The sequence below is a fragment of the Acinonyx jubatus genome, chromosome A2, assembly GCF_027475565.1.
Source record: "Acinonyx jubatus isolate Ajub_Pintada_27869175 chromosome A2, VMU_Ajub_asm_v1.0, whole genome shotgun sequence".
Taxonomy (NCBI): Eukaryota; Metazoa; Chordata; class Mammalia; order Carnivora; family Felidae; genus Acinonyx; species Acinonyx jubatus.
In genome coordinates, this window is record NC_069383.1 from 57,505,786 (window position 1) to 57,519,977 (window position 14,192).

The 14,192-nt window shown below is 35.8% G+C and overlaps 1 protein-coding gene and 1 non-coding gene across 2 annotated transcripts in view; one reads left to right on the forward strand and one right to left on the reverse strand.

The window, feature by feature from the left end:
* The window catches only part of LOC128314990 (uncharacterized), a 309,163-nt gene that overhangs the window by 207,011 nt on the left and 87,960 nt on the right, over positions 1 to 14,192 (reverse strand). The window lies entirely within an intron of this gene.
* Positions 5,781 to 5,907, forward strand: LOC113603114 (U6atac minor spliceosomal RNA). Its single transcript, XR_003424666.1, has one exon. It is a non-coding gene; the product is annotated as a U6atac minor spliceosomal RNA (small nuclear RNA).

Genomic DNA, 14,192 nt, shown 5'->3' on the forward strand with positions numbered 1-14,192 from the left:
TACAGACAAACCAATGTCAAGAGCGAACTCTGTCCCCAACCAAGTTTTTGTGTACTGACTCATCTTTCTTCTCTAAGCCGGTAATTCCCGCCTGGAGAGCGAGAATCACATTCTTACCCTCTGTTCCTCTCTCTCACTCCCCTATGGGGTTTGTTCTGTCAGATGACTTCTGTTCACTTACACAGGATTCCAAGATGCCTTACTCAGCCTAACCCACAGGAGCTACCCACCTTACTACACCTGCGTGTAACAATTTCACTCGAATTTCCAATATCACTTCAGAGTCAACAGAAACAAAACCAAACATATTCTCTCTCAGAACTGACTGCCTATTTCAACTTCCCCTATTGCTACCATTATTATTCTCCAGAATTCTCAGTCCTAAATTTTAGTCAGCTTTAATTCCTCCCTCACCTGTAGCATCCATATCTAGTCAGTCTCCACACCCCACATGTATTAGTCAGAGTTCTCCAGAGAAATAGAGACATATTATAAGGCATTGGCTCACAGAATATGGAGGCTGATAAGTCCAAAAATCTGCACAGCTGGTGTTTCAGTTTGAGTCTGAAGGTCAACAAGGCTTCTGTGGAACCGGGAAGAACCAATGTTCCAGTTCAGAGGCTGTCAGGCAGAATTCTCTCTTATTTGGGGGAGGTCAGCCTTTTGTTCTATTCAGGCCTTCACTTAATTGGATGAGGCCCACCCACATTATGGAGACTCAGTCTGCTTTACTCAGTCTACAAATTAAAATGTTAATCTCACTCTTACAGAAACACCCAGAATAACGTTTGACCAAATATCTTGGCACCCAGTGGCCTAGTCAAATTGATGCAAAAAATTCACCATCACACCACAGTTTTACTTTTCAAAAGTCACACTTGTTTTCTCTATTCTTGGTCTCACCACCATCATCTCCTATCAGGTCCTTATGATCCCCTACTGGTTTTAGCAAAAGGATGTAAACCAGCCCCCTCACCTTCCTTTAGTTCACGCATCAGTGAATATGCTGTGGATACATTTATTTTCGGAAATGTTTTTGTCATATCATCCCTGTTCTATATACCTTAATTCACAATGACATCTTACTCTAAAAAGATCCATTCTTTTTCTTACAATATATTGCCCTATATAATCCAGCCCTACTTTGCCTACTGACCTGTTTCTTCTATCAATCTCCTAATTTAGTACTTACATTATAACCGGCCAACAGCTTAAATATCTTCTTCTCTCATCCACACCCATTCCCTCCGCAACATACTTCCCCTTCTCTGGAAAGCATGCGAACTCTTCTTTGCCTACCTCAATCCCATCCACCTGCCAAGCTTTGTCTCCAGTTTCAACTCCTTTTTGAAGTTTTCCTAATTCTCCAAACCACATGAATCTTTTAGTTTCTAGCCCTCATGTACATTTAAAATAAACAAAACCACTGCTATTCTAAACTACTCTGTCTTGTTCATGAATTTATTTATTTTTTTAAATGTTTATTTATTTGGAGAGAAAGAAAGAGAGAGAGAGCATGAGTGGATGAGGGGCAGAGAGAGAGAGAGAGAGAGAGAGAAAAGAGAATCCCAAGCAGGCACCACACCACCAGTGCAGAGGTGGACACAGGGCTCCATCCCACGACCTGAGCCAAAATCAAGAGTCAGACACTTAACCAACTGAGCCACCCAGGTGTTCCCATGAATTTATTTCTATTGCACATCCCTCTTTCCCTGGTTCCCAATATCACCCTATCACTTCCAAACACACACCTTCTATTTATGCTGGGTTGAAAATCTTGGAAACTCTGCTGTGCCAAGCACTGTTTAAGGCAATAGACATACAAAGAAGCGCTACTCTAAAAGCCTTACAGTCTAATATGAGAGAGAGATAATTACTATGATAATTAAGGAACAATGTACTGCATGCTGTAACAAAGGTAGATACAGTGCTCTAAGGGAATATAGAGAATATAACAGAGGATGAAACTAAATATTCCTAGTAGAATAATGTGGTTGGAGATAAATTTAACAGGAGGAAAAGGCATTTCAAGTACTGAAAATAACCAGTGCAAAAGAACAGAAACAGTGAACATACACATACACACACACACACACACACACACACACATATATATTATACATATATACACAGTTATATACATATGCATATATACATATAGATACATATATACACACATATACATTTATATTCATATATATTCATATAAGATATGATGAGACATTTACCACATTGGCAAACTAACTGGGTGTTAAGGATCAGAATCCAGGCACAAAATGGCTTAAAAGTAAGAGATTAAATTCAGTAAAAGTATCATTGAGTAATAGGAACAGAGCCCTAGAAACAAAAGTATCTGTCATATTGAGAATAGTAAGTCCAGAACTTGAGTGTGGAGCTGAGGAGAAGCAAACATGGCTGGAGCATGGAGCCACACCACTTCTAACTGAGAGACTAGGAAATCCCTAAAATACAGGTAGATTTTTATTCGTCCCTTATCGATGACCATAAGGAACAAAGAATTTTCATTACTCATTTGGTGACAAATCTAAGCTCATCTGGCAATAAAAACTGGCCTAAACAGACAGGAGATTATTTATTATTTTAACCTCATTTAGTATTAATAGCTATGAATTTCACTGCAGAAATAAATATTAAATGTTTTTATTATGAGGAACTGTCCCAGACCCCATTAAAAGTGACATGACACCAAAAACAATAAGATACCTAGGAATAAACCTAACTAAAGAAGGAAAATATCTATACTCTGAAAACTGTAGAACATTTATGAAAGAAACTCAAGAGGACACTAAGCAATGGAAAAGCATTCCATGCTCATGGATTAGAAGAACAAACATTGGTAAAATGTCCATACTACTCAAATCAATCTACATATATAATGAATTCTTACCAAAATATCACCAGTATTTTTCTCAGAGCTAGAACAGACAATCCTAAAATTTGTATGAAACCACAAAAGAACCTGAATAGCCAAAGCAATTCTTAAAAAGAAACACAAAACCAGAGGCATCATGATTCCAGATTTCAAGTTACATAACAAAGCTGTAGTCATCAAGACAGTATGCTACTGGAACAAAAACAGACATATAGATCAATGGAACAGAAGAGAAAACCCAGAAATGGACCCAGAATTAAATGGCCAACTCATCTTCGACAAAGCAGGAAAGAATATCCCATGGAAAAAATGGCAGTCTCTTCAACAATGGCGTTGGAAAAAATCCTGTGTCTTTCAGGAACACACTGAAGGATAAAAGTGGACCACTTTCTTACACCATATGCAAAAATAAATTGAAAAAGAATGAGAGACCTAAATGTGACACAGGAAACCATCAAAATACTTCAGGACAAAACAGGCAGCAATCTCTTTGACCTTGGCTGTAGAAAGTTCTTACTAGAACACATCACCAAAGGCAAAGGAAACAAAAGCAAAGAAGAACTATTGGGATTTCATCAAGAAAAAAAGCTTCTGCACACTGAAGGAAACAACAAAACCAAAAGGCAGCCTACTTAATGGGAGAAGATATTTGCAAACAACATATAAAGGGTTAGTATCTAAATAGTATCTTATAAAGGGTTAGTATCTTATAAAGGGTTATAATAGTATCTTATAAAGGATTAGTATCTAAAATCTATAAGGATTTATCAAACTCAACACCCCAAATACAAATAGTTAAGAAATGGTCAGAAGACATGAATAGACACTTTACCAAATTACATCAAAATTACTAACAGACACATGAAAAGATGCTCAATATCACTTACCATCAAAGAAATACAAATCAAAACCACAATGAGATACCACCTCACACCTATCAGAATGGCTAAAATTAACAACAAACAAACAACAGGTGTTGGCAAGGATGAGGAGAAAGGGGAACCCTCTTGCATTGTTGGTAGGATTGCAAACTGGTGCAGCCATTCTGGACAACAGCATGGAGGTTCCTCAAGAAACTAAAAAAAGGAACTACCCTATGACCCATCATTTGCACTATTAGGCATTTACCCAAAGGATACAAAAATACAGATTCAAAGAGGTATGTGCACCCCAATGTTAATAGCAGCATGATCACTAATAGCCAAATTATGGAAACAGCCCAAATGTCCCTCGACTAATGAATGGATAAAGAAGATGTGGTGTATACATACAATGGAATATTACTCAGCCATCAAAAAGAATGAAGTCTTGCCATTTGCAATGACATGGATGGAACCAGAATGTATTATGCTAAGTGAAATAAGTCAGAGAAACACAAATATTGTACCATTTTACTCATATGTGGAATTTAAGAAACAAAACAGAGGAACATATAAGAAGGAGGAAAAAGAGAAGAAAGGGAAACAAACCACAAGAGACTCTTAATGATAGAGAACAAAGTGTGGGTTCACAGACGGAGGTGGGTGGGCAATAGTCTGGATGGGTGATGGGTACTGAGGAGGGCACTTGTGATAAGTACTAGGTGTTGCATGTAAGTGATTAATCACTAAATTCTACTCCTGAAACCAATATTGCACCGAATGTTAACTAACAAAAATGTAAATTGAAGAAAAAGGAAAAGATTTTTTAAAAGGCTAAATAAAGTTTTAAAAATAAAAATAAATAAAAATAAAAAATAAAAGTGACATGCCATGTAACACAGGATTTATGTCCCATGCTACCTTTTAAAAAACTGATAAAATCTCTTAGCTTTATACCCTCTGGATCCTTCCATGTTGCTGCAAATGGCAAGATCTCTTTCTTTTCATGGCCGAATAATACTAAGTGAAACACATCAGTCAGAGAAAGACAAATACCATATGATTTCACTTACATGTGGAATTTAAGAAACAAAGAAAAAAAGAGACAAACTAAAAATCAGACTCTTAACTACAGAGAAGAAACTAATGGTTACCAGAGGGGAGGTGGAGAGGGAGAAGGGTGAAATAGGTGAAGGGAATGTTTTTGTCATGAGGAGCACTGAGTAATGTACAGAACTGTTGAATCACTATGCTGTATACCGGAAACAACTATTAACACTGTATGTTAAGTATACTGGAATTAAAAATTTTTTAACTCCAAAGCTGGTAAATGTTAAAATTAAAAAAAAAAAAACACAACTGATAAAATCTCAATTCTAAAACACACCTGGCTCCTGGGGTTTTGGAATATTCTATGGACCTTAGATTTTGAGTTTCACAGAACCAGTCAGATACAGAAGGGGATCTATTGCCCAAGAAAGGTTTTAGAATCCATGGAAGATCCATTTAGGATTGTTTTGTTAAATGGAGGGTGAGTTCTCATTGCCAAACACATTCTACTTTTGACCATCTTTGTGATCCGTGGCAAAGTTTATTTTACTTATGTAGTATTAGTTAAAAACAAAAAATAAACTGCCAATCATGTACTCTTATATCAACCTTTTTACTCCCCTTGTAATGCCAAGAATACCAGGAAAAAATTGTAAAAGAACATTCTCTTTGCCTCCTATAAACTTAATAGATAGTTTCCTGGAATTGTCTATTCAAATAGAAAATTAATTTCCATGCACAGTTGGAAATACCACATTGGCAAGCAAAGAAAACATCAAACACCAGTATATTAAAGTGTAGGAACTATAAAGACTCAACAAAACAGAATCTGCTCAGTAAGATGGTCATATGAGAACATATTTTCACCTGTTTATTTAATGTATAAGTACATCTCTTAAAGTGAAGTAGCAATAATCAAGGAAGCTTTGGATTCAGAAAAACAATGAGAGGATTACATCATTCAAGCCGCTTTTCTATCCTTGTATGAAAGGAGAAGAGGTTAGCACATTCCTTGCCAAGGATAAAAGATGTCCTCAGGCCTGCACAATACATGTATGGTAAGACACTGCCACCTACTTTGTGGCATGGTTGCTTTTTTATTTTTCACTTTGGGATGATGTAGAAGTTCTAAAGATAGTGGTGACAGCTGTGCAATAATGTAAAAATACTTCAGGCCAAGGAAGTACACACTCTAAGAGGGTTAAAGGGTAAATTTCATGTTATGTGTATTTTACTGTTATATAAAATATAATTTCAATAATATACAAAAAGCTCTTTAAAATCAATAAAAAATAGTCTAAAAGAAACATATGCAAAGGGTACAAACAAATTGAAAACAGGGGAAGAAAATCCAATAAATACATGGAAAAATGTTCAAAACCACTAATAAGAATGCAAGTAAAAATGACTACAAACTATCATATTCAATCTTTCAAATTAGTGAAGATTAAAAATATTGAGAATTTAAAAAAGAAAAAAAGGCAGCTTTTCTAGACCCACCAAAAAGATCAGGTTCTGTTTATACATCATCCTTCATTTGCTTAGGCCTAATGGGTATTCGTCTTTGTACTGACCCATCAAGAAAAAGCAGGCTCATGGTGCCATCTGGGGACTCTTCCCCGATGCTGTACCTGCATCAGGCAATGACTTATATGGTCAATATTCAACTAATAACCAAACTAAACAAAACAATACACTTCATATACTTCAAAGAAGAAGAAGAAGAAGAAGAAGAAGAAGAAGAAGAAGAAGAAGAAAAGACAAGAAAAAGAAAAGACAAGAAAAAGAAAAGAAAAGAAAAGAAAAAGAAAAAGAAAAAGAAAAGAACAAAAGAAAGAAAGGCAGAGACCAGAACATCACCTTCAGTAACTGCCATACAGAAAGGCCAGTAAAAAGGAGTAACAAGGTGAGCATGAGAAAACCTCATATGGCATCCAGGCAGTTGGTCCCCTTGGTCCTGCTGCCTTAATTCTCAAGTTATCAGAATACAAATTAAGAATCTCCAGCACTGACATTTTGTATATAACAACAAGGAGAAATTTCAATAAAAATCAATGTGTTATGAAAGTAAGACAGAGAAAAACAGTCTGTGTGAACTTTATTCATCGTGGAACCTCTGAATGAGTGAAAGGTTGACTTCAGGAGCATTTCTAGACCAAACACAACAGAGTCCCAAAGTGTAATATTGTGTTAAAAACCTGGAGCTACATCTTTATTATCTTTGACAAAGAACCCCAAAACACCATGTACTTCGGTAAATCTGCTGGGATATCCCACAAGCAAAGTGAGGGATCAATTTAATTAACTACATATAGGAGGCAGTAAGTGGATGGGAAAATACATGGGACAAAGTAGGAGCTGAAGAAATACTTGTTGAACTGAACTGAGCAAGTGGTAGAAGCTAATACACAGTACCTGTATGTACTGATGAAATTTATTATTGTTCCAACTTTCCACCATACTTAACCTATGGAAAATATACAAAATATCTATAGAGCCAGTTGTAAAGGTTTATTCTTTTCCACTTGGCATCCCCAGTAACAACCAACCCGCAGCAAGGTGCTCAGAGGCTAAGTGAAGATTAATTTCCCCAGAATCAACATCTTTGACTCAAATCCTATTGACAAAAATACAGAAAGTTTTAAGTATGGGGGTGAAATGTAAATGATGAGAAGGTGATCAAAACAAAGATTCTAACAGAAGACAGGCCAGATGATATAGATAAGTCACCTCAGTGAGACCTACTCAAATAAACCAGAAGTAGTCTCTTTTAGTATCCTATCAGAGAAATGTGAGGATTCAATCAGTAATTTCCAACTTCCTCATTTGCTACTCACACTAAAACTTCATTTCATATTAAATGAAATATATTTATATGTATATATAGAAACATATTTGTCTATAGAAAAACAATTTCAATTTTCACAAATTAATACTTGATCTTATAATGCATGTGCACTCTGGTATCTTGTAATATGGTCTATTCTATTGAACCATTTAATTGCAAGTACAAAACTGATTCCATGGCCTGATAAGAGCCCATGTGACATGCAGAAAACACAGGACTATATGATTTCTTTCTAGCTCATTAAAGGAAAGATCATGATTTTATGTAGATGCGATCTAAAAATATCCACAACTCCTAAATACTAGGTCCTCAATGACCTTTCCAAAGCTAATTACTGAATGAAATGATATAACCCCTGTAACATCTTTCCCTTCTTCCTCACAATAAATACCCACAATACTTTCACCAGGATTTAGAAGTGATTTTCCCAGGGTGTACAACTATTGCCCCACCTGACAGCAGAGGTGAACACAGGGGATTTTGCAATAAAAAGTTAAACATTTACCAAAGGAACTCCCTTAACCCGTAATAAATTACATTTGAATCTCTGTAAGCCACCCAGCAATAACTAAACAAAAGTCAAAATGGTACTCACGCAGCAGCAGCAAACCACATAAACCTTGGTTTTAATTAAATGAAAGATATTTCATAGTAGTTGTATTCTCCCTTCGAAACTACACAATTTGTTCCCTGAAATAAAATTATTCTAAGTTTCTAGAATAGCATCTTTGTCACTTTTGTAGATTTTCTTAATTGGATGCCGTCTGTTGCAGACCCCCCTCTTCATCCCACCTCATCCTCACCATCTTTAGTAATGGCCCAAACTTGTGGGTGTGCAGGAGTCTCTGGTGAAAAATGAGCTGGCTTTGAGTCAAACAATACTTCCCAATCACAATCGGGGTTTTTTCAGTACATAGCTAGGGAAAGGTCTTGTTTACTTCTTCCCATTATAGCTTAAAAACCATCTAAAACATTGTTTCCTCAAAGGCATTACCATCGAGACATGGAATCCTAACAGCATCATCTGTGCTTGTCAAGTGATTTCAAATTGCTTTACTTTGTAAACCTTCTCTTGCTTTCTAAGTCTACCGGGTAAAGAAGTAAATTCCACATGTATTTAATAGCATTTGGATATTTTATTCATGACAGTTTATAAAATAAAATGTAAAGCCTCAAAGTTTTAACTTTAAAAAGCACTTTGAATTATAAACATGAAAGAAATATTAATGTCAAAAAATTAGGTCCATTGTAATCCTGTAATCAAAGCATTCTGTGCATTTTCCAAACTTGGCAAGCCACATTTTTATTTTTAATTTTTGAACTACTAATTCTGGAGGAAAAACAAACACCATTAACTTCCTCTTCAGTCACTAGCCGTCAGTGCCATGTGTTTTTATCGCTTCCTGCCACAAGGAAATACGTTTGAAACAAAGAATGATATTCAAAAAAGAGTTCTCTGGGTGTTTAAAGTCATTCTTTCAGGAATTGAGAAACACTGTAAACATATTTAAATAATGGTACAGAATGATAAAACTATTCAGAAAACCTTCACATTTCTTTTATTACGTGATAATGCTCAAAACAAGCCTGTCAAGATTATTTAAAAATAAACTGAGTTGGTCAAGTTAAGTAAGTTCCCTTCCTAACACAGCTAATAAATGACAGAGCTTGAATCCAAATGCACTCAGTTTTATACCCAACCTCATAGTGGAAACTATATTCCATTGTTTTCCTTATGAACCTTTTGATCAAACTGTAGGTTTTTATATTAGCCTATTTGTCTAAACCATCATGGGTTTTTGTGGACGAGTCGTGGGGAGAGCCTTCGCTGAGGCTAAGGATGATAAGAACATGAAGATGAAGAAGTATTCAACACCTTCCTTATTAAGTCCTATGTACTAGATAGTACACTAAATACTGGGAATCCTCAGCAAAGATGTAAACTATACCTCTTACTCTGAGGAGTTGGTAAGAAATTGAAAAAAAAGGGTGGTCTTAGTTTGTTTGGGTTGCTATGCCAGAATACCACAGCTTGGGGGGTTGAAACAACATAAATGTTTTTCTCACAGTTCTAAAAGCTGGGAAGTCGAAGATCAAGGTGCTGGCAGATTCAGCGTCTGGTGAGAGTCCTCTTCCTCATTTGTAGATAACCACCTTCCTTCTGCATGCTCACATGGCCCTTCTTGGTACATGCTCATGGAAGAAGATCTTTCTCTCTTCTTCTTATAAGAGCACTAATCCCATCATGAGGGTCCTACTCTTATGACCTAATCTAAACCTGATTATCTCGGGGCGCCTGGGTGGCTCAGTCGGTTAAGCGTCCGACTTCAGCTCTGGTCATGATCTCACGGTTTGTGGGTTTGAGCCCCACGTCAGGCTCTGTGGTGACAGCTCAGAGCCTGGAGCCTGTTTCGGATTCTGTGTCTCCATCTCTCTCTGGCCCTCCCTCGTTCATGCTCTGTCTCTGTCTCAAAAATAAATAAACGTTAACAAAAATTAAAAAATTAAATTAAATTTAAAAAACCTGATTATCTCCCAAATGCCCCACTTCCAAGAACCAACACATTGAGAACCAGGGCTTCAACATACAAATTTGGAGGTGCCATAAACATTGGGCCTATAACAGGAAACTGACAGGTAAAACAAGTGATCGCAATTAGTTTGATATATGAAATACCACAAATATTATCACTTAATTATACTCGACAAATATTTCTTGATAGTGAAAGGGAAGTAAATTTTTTACCATCAATGAAATCCATGAGATAAACAATAATCTCCATGTTTTACAAATGAGAAAACTGTGGCTCAGAAATGATAATTTGTCCAAGATCAAAAAGTGAGCAAGTGAGGGAGACTGGTTTTAAACACGAATCTACCTAGCTTCAAAGCCCAGCCTCTTTTTGCTAGAGAGCTGTAACCAAGGGCAACAACAGCCTTCCTCACTGCCTCTTCTAGGGTGTATATAGCATGGCTCTTCCTACCAAGGAAGAAAGTACTCCAAGAGCCAAGTACAAACACACATAGCATGTAAAAACCCTCTGAATAAGAGATGACTAAAGCCTGAATGCTGATACAATAAAAGCAGGTCAGGAAACTAATTAAAAGCACAGATCCTAAACTAGCCTGTCCCACTTGCAAAAGAGAACACTCTACCTAGTAAAATGGTAGAGACACTGGTTTCATGGCAGACATAGTACGACTGTAATTCTCAAAAAATATTTCATAAGCTAACAAAAGAACAAAGATACCTACATATTTGAAATATAAAACCAATATGAAAAAAAAGAAGTATTTTAATGTTGAAGCAAATTAACCTGGAACGGAGATACAGATTTGATTTACTTTTCTTCAGCTCTGAGAAAGTCATTGTGACTCAGTGAGTACTAAGGCTGTAGCAAAGTTTCTGTTTAACTTTTTTTAACTTTTTTTTTTCTTTGAGGGAGAGAGAGAGACAGCGTGAGCAGGGGGAGGGGCAGAGAGAGAGGGAGATACAGAATGTGAAGTGGACTCCAGACTCTGAGCTGTCAGCACAAAGACTGACATAGGTCTCAAACTCACCAGCCGAGCTGTGACATCATGACCTAAGCCAAAGTCGGATGCTTAACTGACTAAGCCACCCAGGCTCTCCAAGGCTGTAGCAAAAATTTTAAAAATATACATCTTTTCCAGCACTTTGCATAGTAGGTACTTAATAAACATGCTGTGAATGAATGGATGCAGGCAAGAAAAAATGAATTAGGATTCAGATTAAATGGTCACATTCACAGTATATAATTAAATATCTCATTTTATGTAGGGGTTTTGAAATGATTTCTTCAATTTCCAGTTAAACGTCTACCCATATTTATTTTCAAGCCTAACTTGTATGATAGCCAAAAGATCTAGATATTTTTGTGTTCCAAAACAAAATAATTGCATGCTATTTTACTCACAATTTTGAAATTTGCAGTTCATAAAAATACTATGTTTAAAAGGAATTTGGGGAAAATGGGTATTACTGAGAATAAAGAAATGTGTTTATATGTAGTGTGGTAACATAGGAGATTTTTAAAACTAGGTAATTTTGCTTATTAGTGGTACAAATTGGGAAGGATAAAGAAAAAAAGAAAAGCAATGATCTTTATTTCAATATACTATTTAGTAGCCATTTCAATGGTAATGTAGAGGTGTTACAGAATAATACCTCTACTCCATCTTACTTTCTGGTCATCATTTTTCTCTTATTTCATAATCTTATTGTTAATGTCTTTTATTTTGCAATACTGAAGATCTTTTTCTAAGCCAGTTTATGTCCTTTTTTGAAAGAAAAGCCATATATGTGTATGTGTGTATCTATAGACAAACACATATATTCATATACATTATATATAAATGCCCATAATCATTTATGCATATACATAATTATATACAATTATATATGTATATGTCTCTTTCCTGGGTACATTCTATCTCTTTCACATATATGAAATTGTATGTTATATAATATATGTCATATATTATATATCAATAAATATATTTATATATTTATAATTTATATTTTTATGGATTATATATTATTTATTTTATATGCTTATATTATATGTTATTTATTTGTATATACTTATATATACAAATATCTAATTTATATCCAGAAACTACATATAATTATATATAAATTAGAAATTATATATAATAAAACTATATACATAAATTATATATGTATAATTTAGAAATGAGACAATCCTTATATTAACTCAACATTTATTTACAAGTTAATCTTTATGTATTCCATATGAGGGCACATAAAAATATCTCATGCTCACACAAATATGAGAAAATCACTTCTCTCAAGATCTCACTTTAATTAACGTTTGGGTTTGGGGGCACTTGGTTTACACCTCAGTGACGTGTGTAAAAGGGTGGTCAGGACACCTCAAATATGACTAAGTGTCATAATGTCAGACAGTACTGGCTGATTTCCTCAACACTCAGTGGTAGCAAGAGTCCCAGGGTGGTCACAACTGTGTCCCTGTGCTCAGAGCCTACCAGAGTACCAGCTGGTTTTACCACAAGGACTTGTAAATCCCTAAGGATTCTATCTAGGTAGGTTCAAGTGGGGCCTGAGAATTTGTGTATTGATAAGCCCCATGTGATTCCTATCAGACAAGACTGAAAAACACTGTTAGCATGTATGGGAAGGAGCACATTGAAGGAGAAGGCCAGAAATGTGGTTCGCCCTATACCATGGACACTAGAAATGTCTCATAAGTACTGACAGTTTTTATAGACCATGGCAAGCCATGGAGAGTTTTGATAAAGGAAATAATTAGATTTGTGCTTTAGCAGCAGTGCTTTACTAGGCAGCATTGTACAATTAGGCTGAATGCAGGAGAGACTAAAAATAGAGAGATTAGCTGGAAGCCTATGACAATAGTTGTGGCCAGAAGTAATGAATGCTAAAGGCTAGCAACAAAAACGGAAAATAGAGTCAAAATCCAAGCCAACTTGATGTGCAGGGGAGCAGAATAAGAGTTTCAAAAGTGGCACCATTGTTTTAAGCACAAGTGGCTGAGGAGATATCTGTGATGTTCATAGAAAGAAAGAAGGTCAAAAGAATTTAGACTAGGTACAGTATAAGTAAATGAATTCATAAATGAATGGTTAAAAGAAAGATCATTTGTAAGGACAGGAAATAGGGTTTTAACCCCAGTTCTACCATCTTCTTGCTAGCACATGCTAGACACATCTTTTAAGCTCTCTAATCCTAGTATATTTGTTTATAAATTATGCTAGTAAAAAATTTTGCAGGATTGCTGTAAGGGTTAAATGAAATGACCTGTAACACCTGATCCATAGTAGGTGACTAACAGGACAATTTCATTGTTTTTCTGCTTTTCTTTTCACCAACTTTTATGTTCAATGATTTAAAACCATTCCAGACACACAGTAGGCACTCAACATACACTGGTTGAATGAATGAATTACTACTGCTATGACAATTCTATTGAAGACTGAAAAAAGATCATGGGATTTGGCCATTAAAGAGTAATTGGTGCACTTAGAGACAGCTTAAATGCCTAGGGGTTTTGAACATTTGTGTGAAGATAAAGTCCAAGTGTTCTGGTAGAGGACATTGAAAATCAAGTGGTATTGTAGAATTAAAGTTTCTTCGAGTTTCATTGTTTTGTTGTTTTGTTTTGTTTTTTCTATTCTGCCCGTTAAATAAAGGCTTCCAGCTAGAAAAGAAAAATCTGCTTTATTAACTTTAACAGTATTAAAAACACCTTATCCCTTAGAGTTTTTACAGTATATTGTCTCATTTGATTCAGCTACTTGAGTCAAGGAATTCGGTTACTACTATCATCATTTCTATTTTAAAGATGAGAAAACTAAGATTCAGGAAAGTTGAGGTACTTTTATGGCATGAGTGTCAGAGCCAGGGGAATTTAACTGAGGTCTTCTGACCACAAGTTTGTTGAGCTTTCCACCACCCACACTCATCAAGCCCATTCATGTTATTCCAGATGAGCTCTCTTCCATGCTTGCCCTCACACAAAGT